At 37.3% G+C, this 24,165-nt stretch overlaps 1 long non-coding RNA gene across 1 annotated transcript in view; it reads left to right on the top strand.

Moving 5' to 3' along the window:
* Window positions 1-24,165, top strand: part of LOC113618219 (uncharacterized) — a 149,186-nt gene that overhangs the window by 59,177 nt on the left and 65,844 nt on the right. The window contains exon 2 of the long non-coding RNA XR_003431928.1: window positions 8,249-8,342. This is a non-coding gene — a long non-coding RNA (uncharacterized LOC113618219). The remainder of the gene's footprint in view (window positions 1-8,248; window positions 8,343-24,165) is intronic.

Genomic DNA, 24,165 nt, shown 5'->3' with positions numbered 1-24,165 from the left:
AGAAAGGGACTGAGAAAATATTTGAAGAGCTTATAGTTGAAAACTTCCCTAATATGAGAAAGGAAATAGTTAATCAAGTCCAGGAAGTGCAGAGAGTCCCATACAGGATAAATCCAAGGAGAAACGTACCAAGACACATATTATTCAAACTATCAAAAATTAAATACAAAGAAAAAATATTATAAGCAGCAAGGGAAAAACAACAAATAACATACAAGGGAATCCCCATAAGGTTAACAGCTGATCTTTCAGCAGAAACTCTGCAAGCCAGAAGGGAGTGGCAGGACGTATTTAAAGTGATGAAAGGGAAAAACCTACAATCAAGATTACTTTACCCAGCAAGGATCTCATTCAGATTTGACAGAGAAATTAAAACCTTAACAGACAAGGAAAAGCTAAGAGAATTCAGCACCACAAAACCACCTTTACAACACATGCTGAAGGAAGTTCTCAAGGTAGGAAACACAAGAGAAGGAGAAGACCTACAGTAACAAACCAAAAACAATTAAGAAAATGGTAATAGGAACATACATATCGATAATTACCTTAAATGTAAATGGATTAAATGCTCCAACCAAAAGACATAGACTGGCTGAATGGATACAAAAACAAGACCCATATATATGCTGTCTACAACAGACCCACTTCAGACCTAGGGACACATACAGACTGAAAGTGAGGGGATGGAAAAAGATATTCCATGCAAATGGCAATCAAAAGAAAGCTGGAGTAGCAATTCTCATATCAGAGAATTTAGACTTTAAAATAAAGACTGTTACAAGAGACAAGTACGCTACATAATGATCAAGGGATCCACCTAAGAAGAAGATATAACAATTGTAAATATTTATGCACCCAACAGCAGCACCTCAATACATAAGGCAAATGCTAACAGCCATAAAAGGGGAAATCGACAGTAACACAATCATGGTAGGGAACTTTAACACCCCACTTTCACCCCTGGACAGATCATCCAAAATGAAAATAAATAAGGAAACAAACTTTAAATGATACATTAAACAAGATGGATTTAATTGATATTTATAGGATATTCCATCCAAAAATGACAGAATACACTTTCTTCTTAAGTGCTCATGGAACATTCTCCAGGATAGATCACATCTTGGGTCACAAATCAAGCCTTGGTAAATTTAAGAAAATTGAAATCATATCAAGTATCTTTTCTGACCACAACGCTATGAGACTAGATATCAATTACAGGAAAAAAATCTGTAAAAAAACAGATACATGGAGGCTAAACAATACTAAATAAACAACAGATCACTGAAGAAATCAAAAAGGAAATCAAAAAATACCTAGAAACAAATGACAATAAAAACATTATGACCCAAAACCTGTGGGCTGCAGCAAAAGCAGTTCTAAGAGGGAAGTTTATAGGAATACAGTCCTGCCTCAAGAAACAAGAAATATCTCAAATAAACAACCTTAACCTTACACCTAAAGCAATTAGAGAAAAAAGAACAAAAAAAACTCAGAGTTAGCAGAAGGAAAGAAATCATAAAGATCAGATCAGAAATAAAAGAAAAAGAAATGAAGGAAACAATAGCAAAGATCAATAAAACTAAAAGCTGGTTCTTTGAGAAGATAAACAAAATTGATAAACCATTAGCCAGACTCATCAAGAAAAAAGGGAGAAGACTCAAATCAATAGAAGTAGAAATGAAAAAGGAGAAGTAACAACTGACACTGCAGAAATACAAAGGATCATGAGAGATTACTACAAGCAACTATGCCAATAAAACGGACAACCCTGAAGAAATGGACAAATTCTCAGGAAAGCACAACCTTCTGAGACTGAACCAGAAAGAAATATAAAACATGAACAGACCAAACACAAGAACTGAAATTGAAACTGTGATTAAAAATCTTCCAACAAACAAAAGGCCAGGGCCCGATGGCTTCACAGGCATATTCTATCAAACATTTAGAGAAGAGCTAACACCTATCCTTCTCAAACTCTTCCAAAATATAGCAGAGGGAGGAACACTTCTCAACTCATTCTATGAGGCCACCATCACCCTGATACCAAAACCAGACAAAGATGTCACAAAGAAAGAAAACTACAGGCCAATATCACTGATGAACATAGTTGCAAAAATCCTCAATAGCGTACTAGCAAACAGAATCCAATAGCACATTAAAAGGATCATACACCATGATCAAGTGGGGTTTATCCCAGGAAAGCAAGGACTCTCAATATACGCGAATCAGTCAATGTGATACAACATATTAACAAACTGAAAGAGAAAAACCATATGATCATCTCAATAGATGCAGAAAAAGCTTTTGACAAAATTAAACACCCATTTATGATAAAAACCCTCCAGAAAGTAGGCACAGAGGGAACTTTCCTCAACATAATAAAAGCCATATATATGAGAAACCCACAGCCGATATCGTTCTCAGTGGTGAACAACTGAAACCAATTCCACTAAGATCAGCAACAAGAGAAGGTTGTCCACTCTCACCACTATTATTCAACATATTTTTGGAAGTTTTAACCACAGAAATCAGAAAAGAAAAAGAAAAGGAATCCAAATTGGAAAAGAAGAAGTAAAGCTGTCACTGTTTGCAGATGACATGATACTATACATAGAGAATCCTAAAGATGCTACCAGAAACCTACTAGAGCTAATCAATGAATTTGGTAAAGTAGCAGGATACAAATTAATGCACAGAAATCTCTGGCATTCCTATACACTAATGATGAAAAATCTGAAAGAGAAATTAAGGAAACACTCCTATTTACCATTGCAACAAAAAGAATAAAATACCTAGGAATAAACCTACCTAAGGAGACAAAAGACCTGTATGCAGAAAACTATAAGTCACTGATGAAAGAAAGTAAAGGTGATACAAACAGGTGGAGAGATATACCATGTTCTTGGGTTGGAAGAATCAACATTGTGAAAACGACTGTACTACCCAAAGCAGTCTACAGATTCAATGCAATCCCTATCAAACTACCAATGGCATTTTTCACAGACCTAGAACAAAAAATTTCACAATTTGTAATGGAAACATAGAAGACCCCAAATAGCCAAAGCAATCTTGAGAAAGAAAAATGGAGCTGGAGGAATCAGGCTCCCTGACTTCAGACTCTACTGTGAAGCTACAGTAATCAAGACAGTATGGTACTGGCACAAAAACAGAAATATAGATCAATGGAACAGGTTAGAAAGCCCACTCTTTTACAGCTACATGTAAAAGAATGAAATTAGAACACTTCTTAACACCATATACAAAAATAAACTCAAAATGGATTAAAGTCCTAAGTGTAAAGCCAGACACTATAAAACTATTAGAGGAAAACATAGGCAGAACACTCTATGACATACATCACAGCAAGATCCTTTTTGACCCCCCTCCTAGAGACATGGAAATAAAAACAAAAATAAACAAATGGGACCTAATGAAACTTAAAAGCTTTTGCACAGCAAAGGAAACCATAAACAAGACAAAAAGACAACCCTCAGAATGGGAGCAAATATTTGCAAATGAAGCAACTAGCAAAGGACTGATCTCCAAACTTACAAGCAGCTCATGCAGTTCAATATCAACAAAACAAACAACCCAATCCAAAAATGGGCAGAAGACCTAAATAGACTTTTCTCCAAAGAAGATATACAGACTGCCAACAAACACATGAAAGAATGCTCAACATCACTAAGCATTAGAGAAATGCAAATGAAAACTACAATGAGATATCACCTTGCACCTGTCAGAATGGCCATCATCAAAAAATCTACAAACAATAAATGCTGGAGAGGGTGTGGAGAAAAGGGAACCCTCTTGCACTGTTGGTGGGAATGTAAATTGATATAGCCACTATGGAGAACAGTATGGAGGTTGCTTAAAAAACTAAAAATAGAACTACCATATGACCCAGCAATCCCACTACTGGGCATATACCTTAAGAAAATCATAATTTGAAAAGGGTCTTGTACCACAATGTTCATTGCAGCTCTATTTACAATAGGCAGGACTTGGAGGCAACCTAAGTGTCCATTGACAGATGAATGGATAAGGAAGATGTGGCACATATATACAGTGGAATATTACTCAGCCATAAAAAGAAATGAAATTGAGTTATTTGTAATGAGGTGTATGGACCTAGAGACTTTCATACAGACTGAAGTAAGTCAGAATGAGAAAAATAAGTACTGTATGTTAACACATATATATAGAATCTAAAGAAAAAAAATGGTTATGCAGAATCTAGTGGCTGGACAGGAATAAAGACGCAGATGTAGAGAATGGACTTGAGGACACGGGGACTGGGAAGGGTAATCTGGGTCGAAGTGAGAGAGTGGCATGGACTTATATGTACTACCAAAATAGATAGCTAGTGCGAAGCAGCCGCTTAGCACAGGGAGATCAACTCAGTGCTTTGTGACCACCTAGAGGGGTGGGATGGGGAAGGTGGGAGGGAGATACAAGAGGGAGGAGATATGGGAATATATGTATATGTGTAGCTGATTCACTTTGTTATATAGCAGAAACTAACACACCGTTGTAAAGCAATTATACTCTAATAAACATGTTAAAAGTTTTTTCAGAAAAAAAACATATATATGGAATCTAGAAAAATGGTACAGATGAACCTATTTGCAAAGCAGAAATAGAGACACAGATGTAGAGAACAATCGTATGGACACAGAGGTGGGAAAGGGGGAGTGGGATGAATTGGGAGATTGGGATTGACATATATACACTACTATGTATAAAATAGATAACTAATGAGAACGTACTGTATAGCACCAGGGAATTCTACTCAATGCTCTGTGGGAAGGAAATCCAAAAAGGAGTGGATATATGTATATGTATAGCTGATTCACTTTTCTGTGCAGCAGAAACTAACACAACATTTTGAAGCCACTGTACTCCAATAAAAAAAAAAAAAAAAAGCAAAGGCTTGTATTAGATTATCTTTAATGTAGTTACCAGCTCTAACACTGTGAGTCTCAATGAAATCTAGTAGAAGGGGGAAAGGAGAGAAAGAGATAAATATATATATATATAAAGAGAATAGATAGGAAGAGGAAGTAACAAAAGGAGGAGAAGAGGAGAGAGGGAATAGGGAAGTGGTTGAGAGAGCGTCCCACCAATTACCTTGGCTGTGATTCCTTGATCCTGAGCAAGGGTGGACCTTATCTGGTATTCAGAGGAATTCAATAAACAAGTGAGTAACTAAATAAATCACAAAAATCATAACATAATCATATATCATATCATATATGATAATCATATATATGATAATCATATCATAATCATAATTTTCTCAGACAAGGTTGATTTAATAGCCACTTGGCCCTTAGTTAGTTTCATGAATTATTTTTTTTTTTAACATCTTTATTGGGGTATAATTGCTTTACAATGGTGTGTTAGTTTCTGCTTTATAACAAAGTGAATCAGTTATACATATACATATGTTCCCATATCTCTTCCCTCTTGCGTCTCCCTCCCTCCCACCCTCCCTATCCCACCCCTCCAGGCTGTCACAAAGCACCGAGCCAATATCCCCGTGCCATGAATTATTCTTGTATCCCTTTGGATACTACCTGTAGTTGATCGAGTTATATGGCATCACTGATTTGGACACTGTTACGCTTGGCTTGTAGAAGCCAGTAAATAGAAGACAGTTTATGAGAGGAATGCTAAAGGTGGCTGTGATAGATCTAAAATGTTATTTCCATTCATTTAAAAAGCCTCTGAAATATAAATAACCCCAGTGTGAATGGTAGGGCACTTAGCCTATCCAATTCCTTTGTTCACTAATGACTGCAAAAGTTCACTCTCACCTGCAGAGTCATAAAAGTTTACAGATAATAACAATACATGAACAGCCTCTCTGCCAAAATTCCTTGACCATGTCTTATTTTATTGATTCTACCCTCTAAATGTTCTACTAGAGGAAGAATGAATATGGATATTTAACAAGATTTTAGGAGAAATCAATATTAATGTATTTAGCAGCTGAGTTTAATTTTTAAAAGGGAAAAAGTCTGCATTAAAAAGGCTAAAGCTTAGATTTATTTGTATGCACTGAGGAACAGTTGGAAAGGAAGGGTGTTTTGAAGTTCACTCAGCCGGACAGATCACTGGAGGGAGCTCTAACTTCACCACAAAACCAGAACTGAGCTCTTTCTTTGTTCTTAAATTTCACATACAGCCGATGCCCACCCGCCCCCCCCAATAAAATCAATAATAAATACAAAAAGTGTCTGGAAAGGAAAAATGTGTTTTTGGGGGCATCACATGCCACATTTGCTTACAAATAAAGACAGAACCACTATTCAGAATTGTCAATATTTAAACAAGTCAAAAATACAATATATATAGTTAGAGCCACAGTATACACTTTGTATGAAAAATACTTTGAAAAATATACTTTAAAACTCTCCACACTGTCGCACCTCACCCCCATTATAATAGTGTAAATCCAAAATGACACCACTCTCAAGGCCAGCCAGGCAGAATCTGGCTTTGGTGTTCACAGAATTCACACAAGCTCTTGAGTACTTTATACGGGAGGAGACTTTGTAAAGGCGTGGGTGATATCTTGGGCCCATTCTTAGCAACATCACAACTGTTTCTGTGTTGGACCAGCTTTATGAAGGGCATTTACTTTTTCAGAGGCTGAGTGGTGTGCTTAATAGCACCCTGGATTGGGAACCAGAACACCTAGATTTTCATCACTGCTGAAATTCTAACTATATGTGAGCCTGTGGGCTTTATCGTCTTCACATTCCTGATGAAACAGAAATGTGAAAAGGTTGAACTAAGTGATTTCTAAAGTCCCTTCTAATTTTTAAGTATGATCATCAAGTTAAAATTGTTTATTTGCTTTTTCAGTACGAACTGACTCTGATTATCATATATGTTCATAGAGAGTGATATTTAGAATTCACTTCTGTCATTTAGAACCCCCACCCACCCCCGAATGCTGTGTCTATCTTAAATACATTTTCCAAGAGTTTTCCTACACCTTCCTTCTTATATACCCTTCCTCCTCCTTCCATTGCTTACCTGGTCCTTTTACAGTTGGCTCCAGCTAAGAAGCAAATCTGTACTAATATTCTGAAAAAATGACTCTCAGTATCTTCAGGATCAGGCCTAACCTGGTAGGAATTCTGGGGACTTAAGCAGGCTATAGAGCAGGGTCTTCTGGTAGGGATTTGTTTAATTAAGGTGTTACCTTGAGCCAAGTACATAATTTGCAGGACCCAGTGCAGAATGAAAATGCAGGGTCCCTGCTCAAAAAATTATTAAGAATTTTCAGATGGTGACAGCAGACCATTAAACCAAGCCAAGGGAACTTACGAACGTGAGGCCATTATGTCACAGTATGTGACTACACAGGTCACATACCCAGGCAGCCATTCGTGCCTGGAGTGGTGGGAACCCTGGGTTCAGTCTCACTGGTGCATAGGACTGAGTTTGACTCCAAAAGTATTATCCATTGAAAAAAAAAATCCAATACAAATAAGGTAACATAAAAGCAAGCCACTCCTGCCAACTTATTTTTTTAAAGGTGACAAATGGTTCCAACAAAGAAGCTCTGATTATGTTTGGGCCAAATCCTTAGAAGGATAATCAGTTAAATAGTTTCGGAAAAAGCACTGTGGAAAGGGAAGGTGTTGAAATCATATGATCATTATGTTTATACCAATTAAAATTTTCATTCTGAGAAGGTGTAATGGTTTCTTCCAAGTAGTTTCAAGAAATTGGAAAGCCAGATGGAGATGCAAACAGTGGCACAAAGACTGACAAGAAGTTTCCTGGAGGGACTGGCGAAGTGTAGGGAAAAGATGCTTTCAAAAGGCTAGAGGCATTAGTTTACCTCTACTTCCCAAAGCTTTAAAATAAAGTTTGTAATAGATCAACTGTATAATTTCTTCGTGTTTTTTTCTAACATTTTATTTTTGTCTGATTCTGTTATTCTAGTGGGGAGATTACCTTGGCAATGCATACACTGTATTGTAACCTTTGATGGGATATTTGTGGTTTCAAAACAAGTTCAAAGCTATTTTTTTCCTTTCAACAATAGGCATTAGTCAGCATTGATTGACTTTATGACAGTGTTCCTTGGCATTCATTTTTATTTGAGCTCAGAGGTCCAAGTAAATTGTGTTAATATTTTAGGTAGCATCTTGTGATTTGCATTGGCTGAGATCTGGAACAAGACAATTCACATCTGTGAATTTGTTTTTTCCTCTCTACACAGCACAACTTGGTGGCATCCTGACTGCCTCAGAGAAGCACCATCATCACCTTTGAGATGGAGTCTTAGAAGGCTTCTTCCAGCCAGTTGTAAGCAGGTAAGTTTGCATTAGGGCTTCTGCTGCCTTCTTTCCCTCTTCCCCAGGTTCTGAGTCTCCTACTCCTACCCTCATCTGTGAACAGAAGCTTATACTTTTAGACTTTCAAGTTTTCCTTCTCCTACAGTAGTCCTCTTTCTCTCTTGAGTTAAAAACTAGCCAATCTGCTGAACTAAGTGTTATTAGTTTGTCTACTGGTGGATGACTATACACATAGGTGCACTTCTAAGTACTATGTTTGCTTTTCCTTCGAGCCTGCTGCTATGAGATAATTTAAGCCAAGTGAGAGTCAGAAATGTAGAACTATGTCATGAGGAAGGCCAGAAGGAGAGTTGACTTGGGTAAGGAGTGATAGATATATTGTGACCTTAAAATAACAAATTTGCTTACTTTCTACCATAAAGGCAATCCTAATTCTTAGATAGTATATCTCATGTAAAAATTTCCTCAGTCTTTCCTTGTCTTTCTTGATCAGAGTCATATTTCAAACAGGATTTATTCCTTTGAGTTGAATAATAATGAAAGAACAGAAAAATCCCCAACATTTGGGAACTTTAAGAGAAAAATTATATGTTTTCTTAGAAATCTTTCAAATTATTAGAGTGTGCTTTGCTAATTTTAAATGTATATATTTAAAATTATGAATTAAACTCTAGATGATTTAAATATTTTAAAAATATTTTTGAAAGAAAAAAATTTTTTCTGCACATTGCTGTTTTGTTTTTTGTTTGCAATGACCTGTCTTGAGCAGTTTAAATCTAAAATAAGACTCCTTTGGGAGTGGTTTTTGGATTTATAATTTAGAAGAATTTTTACAGAAATGGAATTAGGATAATTGCTCTATGGCCTCTTTGGCTTAAATTAGAAGGAAATTCTATTAATTGTGTGGTATAAATTTACTCCTTTAAATAGCTTAAAGTAAATTTCAGAGTAGTAGTAGTCAAATTTCAATGTAGTCAAATTTCAATGTAGTCAAATTCTGCATGTAAATACTTGTATATATTCTATATTCCTAACTTAAGTTTCTGAAAACATTATTTATATATATAATTATATATATAGTCTGTATATATATGTAGACTGTATATTTTATATATATATATATATAATTTGTATATACATGCTTGTGTGTGTAATTCTCTGCAGCATTGTTGAATGCTTTACTAAGAACACATTAAAAAAATACATATTTTTCAATAAGAGCTATTTCATGTAGCATAAATGCACTTCATCAGCTTGGAGAACAAACAAAGGTCACAATAATTCTTTTTAAAATAAAAATTAATGTGACTGTCCTCCCACTTTACCACTCAAAGTATGTCCTCTCTCTGCCCCAGGGACAGAGAGATGTCCTCATAGAGTCTGTTCTCATAGAGCATTCCAAATCCTGAGGAGGCTCACCCATAGTTCAGCCCCAATCTGACCTCACTTTCATTGGTGTCTAAAGCCCAGGTGTGGCTCCTTGAATCTGAAGCATGCCCAGGTATAATCTTAAACCAATGCTTTGGATTGGATCACCTCCCTGTCAAGCTGGGGACTCTCTCCACATCCTCTTATACCACTCCTGAAAGCTGCAGGATTCACAGCCAAGGGAGCAGTTTCTCTGTTCCTGAGGCATCATCTAAAGTACCACATCTGGTTCCTAGGACCTTGCAGAAGGAGAACTAGAGGACTCAAACCAGTGCCACATAGTGCCACCTTTACGTCAGGTGGTTTCGTAATGTCTGCTGATGTCCCTGTCTACTTAGTGTTCACTGATAGTACCATCTTTTCTTGAGGTCAGTGTTTGCATGTGTGGAGGGGGTTGCTGAGCTAGAGAGAAGGAAGTCTTTCCTCACCATGTTATGTTCACTGTGCTCACCCTACCAACCTTCAGTTGAGTTTCTGGTACCATTACCTTTGCTGTTCTCATACCAGAAGAGTGGCATAACAAGGCTAGACACATTAAAGGAGTTTCAGAATCAAGAATAGGGCCCATGTATTACAAAAATGTGGTCTATTCAGTAGAAAAGCTATCCAGGCTTGTCAGACATGTTCATCTTTTTAAAAAAATATTTATTTTTATTGAAGTACAGTTGATTTATAATGTGTTAGTTTCAGGTATACAGCAAAGTGTGTGTGTGTGTGTGTGTGTGTGTATGTATATATATATATATATATATATATATATACTTTTTCAGATTCTTCTCCACTATAGTTATTATAAGATATTGAATATAGTTCCCTGTAATATATAGCAGGTCCTCGTTGTTTGTCTATTTTATATATAGTTGTGTGTATCTGTTATTCCCAAACTCCTAATTTATCCTTCCCCCACTTTCCCCTTTGGTACCCATAAGTTTGTTTTCTATGTCTGTGAGTCTATTTCTGTTTTGTAAATAAGTTCATTTGTATCATTTTTTTAGATATATACATTCCACATGTAAGTGATATCATATGATATTTGTCTTTCTCTGTCAGAATTACCTCATTTAGTATGATAATCTCCAGGTCCATCCATGTTGTTGCAAATGGCATTATTTCATTCCTTTTTATGGCTGAGTAATATTCCATTGTATATATATACATACATCTTCTTTATCAATTCATCTGTCAATGGACATTTAGTTGCTTTCACGTCTTGGCTATTATAAATAGTACTGCTATGAACATTGGGATGCATGTATCTTTTCGAATTGGAGTTTTCAGACGTGTTCATCTTTTTAATGATGAATTTTAACCTCTTTGGGTTAAAATATCTATATCTATCTATATAGATAGATAGATATAGATATTTATACACACACAAACACATACAAGTACAGAGAGCTGGAGGGATACTATAAAAAATGTAGGATACTCACTTGTGAGTGGGTTGTGCTGACAACCCAGTATGCGAGAGTTCATTTAAAATAAAGGTGTCCTGCAACCCATTAGAGGGAAGGATCAAATCTTGAAACAGGGACAAGTTCTTCAGGTCATCATTGTTCAGTCAGTGCTCCAGATTTTCTACATAGGAAGAACCAAAGAAAACAGTCTTACTGGAATGGAGGGAGGGGTTGGAGGAGAGATATCTTGAAGCTGCATTTACAGAGCATCCTCCTCCACCTCCTTCTTTGATTCTCTTTATTTGGAGGTGGTTTGGGAATAGATACTGAAGGATTAGATTATATGGAGGCAGAAAGACCCTGCCCCTCAAGGAACTTCTTGGTAATCCCAAACCACAATGCAATCTCTGTGCTTACCTTACACACAGAAGTTATTGTTGAATTTCTCTGCAGCTCAAAGGCTTTTTGCAATTAAGTATGAAATTTTTTTGGAGTAGAAACAAAACTAGGATGTTAGCTCCAAGAGGGCAAAAATTTTGTGTTTGTTCTTTGCTCTGTTTCGAATTCCTAGAACAGTGCATGATCCATAGTAAGAACTGAATAATAAGAACTGAATATTGGGGGGATTGGTTCAAGATGGTGGAGTAGAAGGATGTGAGCTCACTCCCTCTTGTGAGAGCACTGGAATCACAACTAACTGCTGAACAATCATTGACAGGAAGACACTGGAACTCACCAAAAAATACCCCACATTCAAAGAAAAAGGAGAAGCCACAATGAGACGGTAGGAGGGGTGCAATCACAATAAAATCAAATCCCATAACTGCTGGGTGGGTGACTCACAAACTAGAGAACACTTATACCACAGAAGTCCACCCACTGGAGTGAAGGTTCTGAACCCCACATCAGGCTTCCCAACCTGGGGGTCCAGCAATGGGAAGAGGAATTCCCAGAGAATCCGACTTTGAAGGCTAACGAGATTTGATTGCAGGACTTTGACAAGACTGGGGGAAACAGAGACTCCACTCTTGGAGAGCACACACAAAGTAGTGTGCACATCAGGACCCAAGGGAAGGAGCAATGACCCCTTAGGAGACTGAACCAGACCTAGTGTTGGAGGGTCTCCTGCAGAGGCAGGGGGTGGCTGTGAGTCACTGCGTGGACAAGGACACTGGCAGCATAAGTTCTGGGAAGCACTTATTTGTGTGCGCCTTTCTGGAGTCCACCACTGGCCCCACCAAAGGGCCTGTAGGCTCCAGTGCTAGATTGCCTCAGGCCAAACAACCAACAGGGAGGGAAATCAGCCCCACCCATCAGCAGACAAATGGATTAAAGTTTTACAGATCTCTGCCCACCAGAGCAACACCCAGTTCTACCCTCCACCAGTCCCTCCCATCAGAAAGCTTACACAAGCCTCTTAGATAGCCTCATCCACCAGAGGCCAGACAGCAGAAGCAGGAAGAACTACAGTCCTGCAGCCCATGGAACAAAAACCACATTCACAGAAAGACAGACAAGATGAAAAGGCAGACACCTATGTACCAGATGAAGGAACAAGATAAAACCCCAGAAAAACAATTAAATGAAGTGGAGTAGGCAACCTTCCAGAAAAAGAATTCAGAATAATGTTAGTGAAGATGATCCGAGACCTTGGAAAAAGAATGGAGGCAAAGATTGAGAAGATACAAAAAGGTTTAACAAAGATGTAGAAGAATTAAAGAAAAAACACCTAGAGGAATTAAAGAACAAACCAACAGAGATGAAGAATACAATAACCAAAATGAAAAATACACTAGAAGGAATCAATAGCAGAATAACTGAGGCAGAAGAATGAATAAGTGACCTGGAAGACAGAATGGTGGAATTCACTGCCGCACAACAGAATAAAGAAAAAAGAATGAAAAGAAATGAGGACTGCCTAAGAGACCTCTGGGACAACATTAAACACACCAACATGCGCATTTCAGGGATCCAAGAAGGAGAAGAGAGAGAGAAAGGACCTGAGAAAATATTTGAAGATATTATAGTTGAAAATTTTCCTAACATGGGAAAGGAAAGACCACCCAAGTGCAGGAGTCACAGAGAGTCCCAAGCAGGATAAACCCAAGGAGAAACATGCAGAGACATATAGTAATCAAACTGACAAAAATTAAAGACAAAGAAAAATTATTAAAAGCAACAAGGGAAAAATGACAAATGACATACAAGGGAACTCTCATAAGGTTAGCAACCAATTTCTCAGCAGAAACTCTGCAAGCCAGAACGGAGTGGCACAATATATTTAAAGTGATGAAAGGGAAGAACCTACAACCAAGATTACTCTACCTGGCAAGGATCTTATTTGGATTCAACAGAGAAATAAAAAGCTTTACAGACAAGCAACAGCTAAGAGAATTCAGCACCACCAAACCAGCTCTACAACAAGTGCTAAAGGAACTTCTCTAAGTGGGAAACAGAAGAGGAGAAAAGGACCTACAAAAACAAACCCAAAACAATTAGGAAAATGGTAATAGAAACATACATATTGATAATCACCTTAAATGTGAATGGATTAAATACTCCAACCAAAAGACACAGGCTTACTGAATGGATACAAAAACAACACCCATCCATACGCTGTCTACAAGAGACCCACTTCAGACCTAGGGACACATACAGACTGCTAGTGAGAGTATGGAAAAAGCTATTCCATGCAAATGGAAATCAAAAGAAATCTGGGTAGTAATACTCATATCAGATAAAATAGACTTTAAAATAAAGAATGTTACAAGAGACAAGGAAGTACACTACATAATGATCAAGGGAGCAATCCAAGAAGAAGATATAACAATTATAAATATATATGCACCCAATATAGGAGCACCTCAATACATAAGGCAACTGCTAACAGCTGTAAAAGAGGAAATCGACAGTAGCACAATCATAGTGGGGGACTTTAACACCTCACTTATACCAATGGACAGATCATCCAGACAGAAAATTCATAAGGATACACAAGTTTTAAATGACACAATAGACCAGATAGATTTAATTGATATTTATAAGACATTCCATCCGAAAACAGCAGATTACACTTTCTTCTCAATTGCACACAGAACATTCTCCAGGATAGATCACAGCTTGAGTCACAAAGCAAGCCTTGGTAAATTTAAGAAAATTGAAACTGTATCAAGAATATTTTCTGACCACAATGCTATGAGATTAGAAATAAATTACAGGGGAAAAAAAACGTAAAAAACACAAACACTTAGAGGCGAAACAATACGTTGCTAAATAATGTGGAGACCACTGAAGAAATCAAAGAGGAAATCAAAAAATATCTACAGAAAAATGACAATGAAAACACAACGATACAAAATCTATGGCATGCAGCAAAAGCAGTTCTAAGAGGGAAGTTTATAGCAATACAATCCTAACTCAAGAAAAAAGAAAAATCTCAAATAAACAATCTAACCTTACACCTAAAGGAACTAGAGAAACAAGAACAAACAAAACCCAAAGCTAATAGAGGGAAAGAAATAATAATGATCAGAGCAGAAATAAATGAAATAGAAACAAAGAAAACAATAGCAAAGCTCAATAAAATTAAAAGCTCTTTCTTTCAGAAGATAAACAAAATTGATAAACCTTTAGCCAGACTCATCAAGAAAAAGAGGGAGAGGACTCAGATCAATAAATTTAGAAATGAAAAAGGAGAAGTTACAGTAGACACCACAGAAATACAAAGTATCATAAGAGACTACTACAAGCAACTGTATGCCAATAAAATGACAACCTGGAAGGAATGGACAAATTCTTAGAAAAGCACAACCTTCCAAGACTGAACCAGGAAGAAATAGAAAATATGAACAGACCAATCACAAGTAATGAAATTGAAACTGTGATTAAAAATCTTCCAACAAACAAAAGTCCAGGACCAGATGGCTTCACATGTGAATTCTAGCAAACATTTAGAGAAGAGCTAAGACTCATCTTTTTCAAGCTCTTCCAAAAAATGGCAGTGGAAGAAACACTCCCAAACTTATTCTACAAGGCCACCATCACCCTGATACCAAAACCAGACAAAGATACTGCAAAAAAAGAAAAGTACAGACCAATATCACTGATGAATATAGATGCAAAAGTCCTCAACAAAATACTTGCAGCCAGAATCCAACAGCACATTAAAAGGATCATACACCATGATCAGGTGAGATTTATCCCAGGGATGCAAGGATTCTTCAATATACGCAAATCAATCAATGTGATACACCTTATTAACAAATTAAAGAATAAAAACCATATGATCATCTCAATAGATGCAGAAAAAGCTTTTGACAAAATTCAACACCAATTTACAATAAAAACTCTCCAGAAAGTGGGCATAGAGGCAACCTACCTCAACATGATAAAGGTCATATATGACAAATCCACAGCAAACATCATTCTCAATGGTGAAAAACTGAAAGCATTTCCTCTAAGATCAGGAACAAGACAAGGATATCCACTCTTGCCACTATCATTCAACATAGTTTTGGAAGTCCTAGCCTCGGCAATCAGAGAAGAAAAAGAAATAAAAGGAATACAAATTGGAAAAGAGAAGTAAAACTGTCACTACCTGCAGATGACATGATACTATACATAGAGAATCCTAAAGATGCCACCAGAAAGCTACTAGAGCTAATCAATGAATTTGGTAAAGTCCCAGGATACAAAATTAATGCACAGAAATCTCTTGCATTCCTATACACTAATGATGAAAAATCTGAAAGAGAAATTAAGGAAACACTCCCACTTACCATTGCAACAAAAAGAATAAAATACCTAGGAATAAACCTACCTAAGGAGGCAAAAGACCTGTTTTCAGAAAACTATAAGACACTGATGAAGGAAATTAAAGATGATACAAACAGATGGAGAGATATACCATGTTCTTCGATTGGAAGAATCAATATTGTGAAAATGACTATACTACCCAAAGCAATCTACAGATTCAATGCAATCCCTATCAAATTACCAATGCCATTTTTTACAGAAGTAGAAGAAAAAAATCTTAAAATTTATATGGAGAATAAAAGACCCCGAAGAGCCAATGCAATCTTGAGGGAACAAAATGGAGCTGGAGAAATCAGACTCCCTTACTTCAGACTATACTAAAAGCTACAGTAATCAAGACAATATGGTACTGGCACAAAAACAGAAATATAGATCAATGGAACAGGATAGAAAGATCAGAGATAAACCCACACACCTATGGTCAACTAATCTATGACAAAGGAGGCAAGGATATACAATGAAGAAAAGACAGTCTCTTCAATAAGTAGTGCTGGGAAAACTGGACAGCTACATGTAAAACAGTGAACTTAGAACACTCCCTAACACCATACACAAAAATAAACTCAAAATGGATTAAAGACTTAAATGTAAGATCAGACGCTGTAAAACTCTTAGAAGAAAACATAGGAAGAACACTCTGACATAAATCACAGCAAGATCTTTTTTTGCCCCACCTCCTAGAGTAATGGAACTAAAAACAAAAATAAACAGGTGGAACCTAATGAAACTTAAAATCTTTTGCAGAGCAAAGGAAACTATAAACAAGACGAAAAGACAACCCTCAGAATGGGAGAAAATATTTGCATACGAATCAATGGGCAACAGATTAATCTCCCAAATATGTAAACAGCTCATGCAGCTCAATATGAAAAAAACAAACAACCCAATCCAAAAATGGGCAGAAGATCTAAGTAGACATTTCTCCAAAGAAGACACACAGATGGCCAAGAAGCACATGAAAAGCTGCTCAACATCACTAATTATTAGAGAAATGCAAATCAAAACTACAGTGAGGTACCACCTCACACCAGTAAGAACGGGCATCATCAAAAAATCTACAAACTGGCTTCCCTGGAGGCGCAGTGTTTGAGAGTCCGCCTGCTAATGCAGGGGACACAGGTTCATGCCCCAGTCCAGTAAGATCCCACATGCTGCAGAGCGGCTGGGCCCATTAGCCATGGTCGCTGAACCAGCATTTCCAGAGCCTGTGCTCTGCAACGGGAGAGGCCACAACAGTGAGAGGCCCACGTACTGCAAAAAAAAAAAAAAAAAAAATCTGCAAACTACAAATGCTGGAGAGGGTGTGGAGAAAAGGGAACCCTCTTGCATTGTTGGTGGGAATGTTAATTGATACAGCTACTAAGGAGAACAGTATGGAGGTGCCTTAAAAAACTAAAAATAGAATTACCATATGACCCAGCAGTCCCACTACTGGGCATATACCCAGAGAAAACCATAATTAAACAAGACACATGCAACCCAATGTTCATTGCAGCACTATTTACAATAGCCATGTCCTGGAAGCAACCTAAATGCCTGTCGACAGACGAATGGATAAAGAAAATGTGGTACATATATACAGTGGAATATTACTCAGCCCTAAAAAGGAATGAAGTCGGGTCATTTGTAGAGATGTGGATGGACCTAGAGACTGTCATACAGAGTGGAGTAGGTCAGAAAGAGAAAAACAAATATCGTATATTTTTGCATATATATAGAACCTAGAAAAATGGTGCAGATGAACCGGTTTGCAAGGCAGAAATAGGTACACAGATGTAGAGAACTAATGTATGGACACCAAGGGGGGAAAGCGGGAGAGGGTGGTGGTGGTGGGATGAATTTGGAGATTTGGATTGACATATATACACTAATATGTATAAAATAGATAACTAATGATAACCTGCTGTATAAAAATAATAAATACAATTTTAAAAAAAAGAACCAAAAATAAAAAAGAACTGGATATTTGTTCTTGAATGAACTTGTGTATTTAGCCACAAATTAGTTAAATTAGTCAAATGCATTATCTGGGCTTCCCTGGTGGCGCAGTGGTTGAGAGTCCACCTGCCGATGCAGGGGACACGGGTTCATGCCCCGGTCCGGGTAGATCCCACATGCCGCGGAGTGGTTGGGCCCGTGAGCCATGGCCACTGAGCCTGCGCATCTGGAGCCTGTGCTCCGCAACGGGAGAGGCCACAACAGTGGCCTGAAAAAAAAAAAAAAAATGAAGTATCTAATTCATCATGGCAGTTCTTGCAATAAAGTATTTTACAGTCATTAGGATGGTTTATACCAGTATGTATTGTCATAGAAAAATGTTTATGATTTAGGAAAGATAAGTAAATGTCTTATTTGCATAAATTATATTTATTTGTAAATTACTTTTGAAAAATATATATCATTTGAAAATTATGTAGGTGCATATATAGATGCAAAGTCATGGACTTGGATGTAAATAAAATAATTCTTAGCTGATTGTGTTCAGATTAGTTGAATGTAACTAGTGGAATTCAAATGAAATCAATAGAGGTGACTTAAAAAATTAATAGTTGGAAAAAAATAACAGTGGTTCAATGTCAGCACTCAATATTATTTGTATTAATATTAGCTAAAATTATTAAAATCGAGCCACACCAGTGGTAGAAGTTATTGGAAATTATGGCATTAAAAAATAAAAAAGCAAACACACTCACTTCTATAGTTGAACAAGTTACAAAAACTATACAAATGGACAAATGATATTGAAAAAGTTACCGATTTTTTTCCCCAAGCCAAGAAATTACTGGTTTTTTGCTAAAGATATAAAATTATCTTATAGATAGGGTTAGCATCAGTCACCCTACTTGACTAATGTCTAAGATGGATAACAGAGGGCATTTTCAAGGTGCCCCGTGCATAAGACAAATATCTCATACTTTTTGGGTTTATATATATTTGTGTTCAACCCTATCTCCCCTCTAGATCATGGAACATGATACCAGCACAGGATAGGCAGTTAATAAATGCTCATTGAACGAACTCATGATTGTTTGGGTTTAGTGGGAAACAGTGGTACAGATACTGAAAAGTAGGGGTAATGGGAATGATAGTAACAGTATCATGGACCCAAACTTTGTGTGGTGGTGTAGACAAATTCAAAAGATCCTCACCTTTCGCTGGCTTTTGAAAATTGGATCTTGTATAACTTTTATCTGTACCCAAACTTAAATTGTTTTGTCTTCCATTCTTTTTGGCAATAAAAGTTTTTTCCTGCAAACTCTGGCTCAGTAGAGGAAGTAAAACCCTAATTCTACCTCACCCTCCAGCACCATCAGACGCTAATAGAGTTTTAGGTACAGGATATATCTCCTCATCATTGTATTGAATTTTTAGAATTGCTTCCTCAGTGCAGTTGTAAGGCTTTGAAAAGTTCTGTTTGTAGAGTTGGTGATTGGGTAACATATTTCGAGTGAAGTTGTAAAGAGTCCATGAATAAAAAGAGCAGAAGAGAAGAAAAAGATATAGATTGAATCTAAGGATGTTAAAATGCAATTTTAGCTTTTTCTCTGATAACAGACTCTGCCTTTGGTTTCTTTCTACATTTGAATGAGGTACATGGAAAACTGAGCTACTTTTAAGAGAAGGCTACACTGTGATTGTTTCTTTTTTTCTTTTTCTTCATTTCTTCTTTCCTTTTTTAAAAAAAAATAATATAGGCAATCTTTTCCAAAAGTTGATGTCTTGAAGTAAATACTATACTTCTCTTCTTACGGTGGTTTGACTCAATGCTTCAGATTGGCAAAGAAGAAATTTGTACTCCATCTTCTTGTGTTTTTACAGCTTCGTTTGCATAAATGTGCAATTTATGTAGGGGTTGATATACTGTATTGAGAAATTCAGAGACAGCTGCCAGGGCCATCTTGCAGGGAAGCTGTGCTGGACCTGAAATTTAATTTAAATATTTCATTTCATTATCATAGATTGCAGTGTTGGTAGTAAACTCTCCCTTCTTTAGAATCAGCACTAATCCAATCTATGAAAATTCAATTGCCCTGTCCACAAATTTTGTGACTGAAAGCAGGGAACTGCAGACTTTGCAATGTAGATTGCCTGAAAGAATACTTTTGACTTCTTTCTTAGAAGGAAGAATCTTCGTCTTAGGAATTCAGGTAATAGAATTCAATTAAATTAACTAAAAAATTGTGCTTATTAATGTTCTCCTGCTACATCACCAGACATAAATGCAAGTCAGCTGACATCTTTCACTTTCCACTAAGCTTTTTGAAATTAACCATTTTTGTTAAGTTTAGCTGCTGCAATTAACTGCTGATTTCACCTCTGCATGGGCCTTGCTTCAGATGGTGTTAGGGGTATCAACACCATTGAAGTCAATGGCACATGCTGGTGATTAATAACTACTTCGTTACTCAGAAAAAGGCTTCTCTTCGTTAATAATGATTATGGAAAATTTCCTATAAAAATATTATTTCTAGGACTTCCCTGGTGGTCCAGTGGTTAAGGCGCCATGCTTCCAGTGCAGGGGGCACGGTCGGGGAACTAAGATCCTGCATGCCGTGCACTGCGGCCAAAAAAAAAAAATATCTAATATATAAACACACACACACACACACATACATATACATATATATGTGTATATTATTTCTACAAATACATGCATAGTTATTAGCTAAGATTGTAGGCATTATTAGAATCATGAGAATGTCAAGACTGCAAAAATACATTATGGTTTCCTTGATGTGGTAAAAACCATTGTTGCAATTATTGTTTGATTAATGTATTAGGAGAGTGTGGCTTTCTCAATGCTCACCCTCATTTTGGTTTAGCTATGAATATTAGCAAATGCTTTTTGAAAATAATACTTTAACCCCTAAGAGTAATTCTGGTCCAAAGAGAATGATTTGAAGCTGATGAATTCATTGTGTTTTTCACACAGCTCATGCTAACTTATTCAGTCTTTATGTCTAGTTGCTTATAGCTCAAAGACTACATTAATGGCACATCAAATCGTCCATCAATGAAATAAATGCATGCACATACATAAAATTATGCTCACATCCCTGCTCAATCTTACATACAAGTACAGTGGATATGACATATCTTTTTGAAAAAAATTTTTTTTTTCTCTCCTCTAAGCTAACAAAGGGCTAAATTGACGCTTTTATTTTTAGAATTGAATGGGTTGTGCCATCACCTTCATCTTGGACCTTGAAATTTCCATAATCCTCTTCTCTTCTGGGTTTGAGTAGAGAACATATTGATGGATTCAATATTCAATCCTGAAAAGACCCCAGGGGAACAAATGTAGTCAGAATAGACATGTAGCTAATCAGTGCTTAGCTTTCCTCCTAAGATGGATCAGGGCCTGTTTGGTCACATGGAGGTTTTTAGCCATGGGAAGCAAATTCCTTCACTGTCTTTATTGGGGATGGACTCTGTCTGCATATTCATGACATTGAAATTCTAGTGTAAGATGCATCTCATCCCTTCTGAGTTTGGGCCTCCTTTCTGCTGACAGTGTTCATATTAAGTTTGGAAAGAATTTGCCATTGTTTTTACTTCTGTTTTTTAATTATTTTTATTGCCACATAATTTTGAAATTTATGGGCAACATTTAAATGAGTTGTAAATGGCTAGAATTATGAAGTAATAAAAATAAGTAAAAACTGCTTCATATTTTAAATTTGTTCTTAGAGATAAAAGAAAATAAGGAGGTACCGAAAGGGTCACAGCTTGGAAGGAGGTAACCGTTTCTGCCTTACAGTGCTATTTTCCCGCAGGTGAAAAGTAGAATGGATCATATGGGGGTCACCAGTCATGGACTATGTTTGATTAATATTGTCTTCATTGAGAGGACTCACTGTACACAACATCCACGCTCATGAACAATATTCTATTGAGAGTGGTTGAGACTAGATGAAGGCCACAGGCATGAAAGTGTGTGTGTAATATCAAAAGTTGATATTAAGCTTCTTATTCTTAAGAAACTCATACTTTATCATGCAAAACAATATACATACAAAAAATAAAGACCCAGATCAATATTAGTGGTACTGTATTTACAAGTGCTAATGGTTTGGTTAAAAAAAAAAAGTACTAAAGGGATTCAGAAACTGGAGAGATAGGTGTGGTCTGGGGTTATTCAGAATATGCTTTTGGAGAAAGGTATGGTTTGCTCTGCATCTGAAAATATTTGTTAAGGGAAAGGAGAATAGGAGGACATTTCAGCTGGAGAATAAACTTGTAGAGATGAAGACTTTGCTGTATCAAAGTATAATATGGAGGGTTTTTTTGTTTTTGTTTTTTTTGTTTGTTTTGCGGTACGTGGGTCTCTCATTGTTGTGGCCTCTCCCGCTGCGGAGCACAGGCTCCGGACGTGCAGGCTCAGCAGCCATGGCTCACGGGCCCAGCCGCTTCGCGGCATGTGGGATCTGCCCAGACCGGGGCATGAACCCGTGCTCCCTGCATCGGCAGGCGGACTCTCAACCACTGCGCCACCAGGGAAGCCCAGAGGTTTTTTTTTTTAATGCAAGCGAAGATGAACTTAATGCATAGCAAATTAATGCTAATAAAAATAATACTGACAAACAACCAATATTTACTGAATGGTTTCTGTGGCCCAAAGCATTGAGCTAAGTGCATTACACGGATTATCTCTTGTAACCCATTTTTTAAGATTGACAGCAACATATTGGAAGACTTCACTTTTGTACCTGAGTCCCTTGGCAATAGGAACTAATGTAAATCTTAAAATATTCAGTGATTTGATTTAGATGAGTGAATGTGAGATGGAAAAAAGGCAAGAAGAAGAGCTGAGAGATTACTCTGAAAATCTGAGTGTTAATGAATTGTACCATTCTGCATGAAAATAGTGGATTTATCCAGTGGTGTTCTGGTAAATATTTAACAGTTGACTCTCCAGGGGGGAAAAGCCCTGATTTGATAACTTGCCACTTTCTGTGACGTAAATACTTTCACAATGACTGAATTCAAGCTGCCAATTCGAGGTCAACTGGCTCACCAAACTCCTGACAGCAACAGCTGGCTTTTGTCAGTCAGTATGAGCTGGCTCTGCACACCATCAAATTAATCTCAGACATAGAGAAACTGAAGAATGAATGAGAGTTGGATGGTTTGGCTATGTGGAATAGAAGAGACTGTATCAAAAGTGGCATCCAGTTTTATAGCTTCAAGGAATGACAACTTGGGTGTCACTGCCTTCTAGGAGGGCAAGTCTAGCTGTGCCTCAACTGGACAAGAGTCACATAGAGACAGCTCTAGTAGCTCCTTCAGGCAAGTATCTGAGGGTTTTACTTGCTTGGAGGAGAAAGTTTTCTGCCTGGGTGACTAGGGGAGGCACGTGATACTGGGGCAACTAGAGGATGGTGTGGCAAATGTGCCTTGGTCTAGTTCAAGGATTAAGTCTGAGCCATCAAAGTAGAGAGGCTAGAGACTGATTTGGGAAGGTTTCTTTTTCACTGAAGGGCCCCATGAAATGTTATCTATTTCTCCTGGAGGAAGGGTATGGTGTAGAGTAGGGAAAAGAATCATTCTTTCAAGCTGTGCACATCCCTGTGGCACTGTGAGAGGCTCAGAGACATGGGACACTTTCTGGAGAGTCCAGAAGTGTTTAGGGGAGTCGGAGAGACTCTCAATCAAAGCGAAGTCCTATCTTTGCAGATACAAAATGAAAGTTGGATGTTAACAAATATGCAAGTTTGTACCCAAAGGCTTCTGAAGCCTGGGAAATTTGGACAGGGGAAAAAAGGCAAAAGGTGTGCATGAACCTAATTATGTTACATATGAGATGATAAGCAAGAAAATTTGTCTTGTAATGCAGCTGAAGCTCTACTGAAAAGACCAGAAGTAAGGAAGGGAAATGGGAGTCATCACCCAAAAGATGACACTTCTTGGCTGGAATCCAAATCAGGGAGAGTGTAGAAAGGAGATCAGATTGTCTCTGGTGAAGCCCACAAGAACATATCACGACATTCTAAGTGAAATCAATATATTTCACCAGTCCACAATTCTGAGTGTGTATAATAGATAAATTCATTTTTCCCGGGCATGCCTTAGAAACAAACATTTCTGTGCCATGCTCATTCAATTGCTAGTTACAGATCTTCATAGGTTTCTAAATTCCTCCTGACTTAACGACATTTTTGGTAAGCAGGGTCAGGCAGCAGGCATGCCATGCCTGTACT

This window comes from Aethalodelphis obliquidens, unplaced genomic scaffold (genome assembly GCF_003676395.1).
Source record: "Aethalodelphis obliquidens isolate GAN/ISIS:26980383/991018 unplaced genomic scaffold, ASM367639v1 scaffold5, whole genome shotgun sequence".
NCBI lineage: Eukaryota > Metazoa > Chordata > Mammalia > Artiodactyla > Delphinidae > Aethalodelphis > Aethalodelphis obliquidens.
This window is presented reverse-complemented; position numbering and strand designations above follow the sequence as displayed.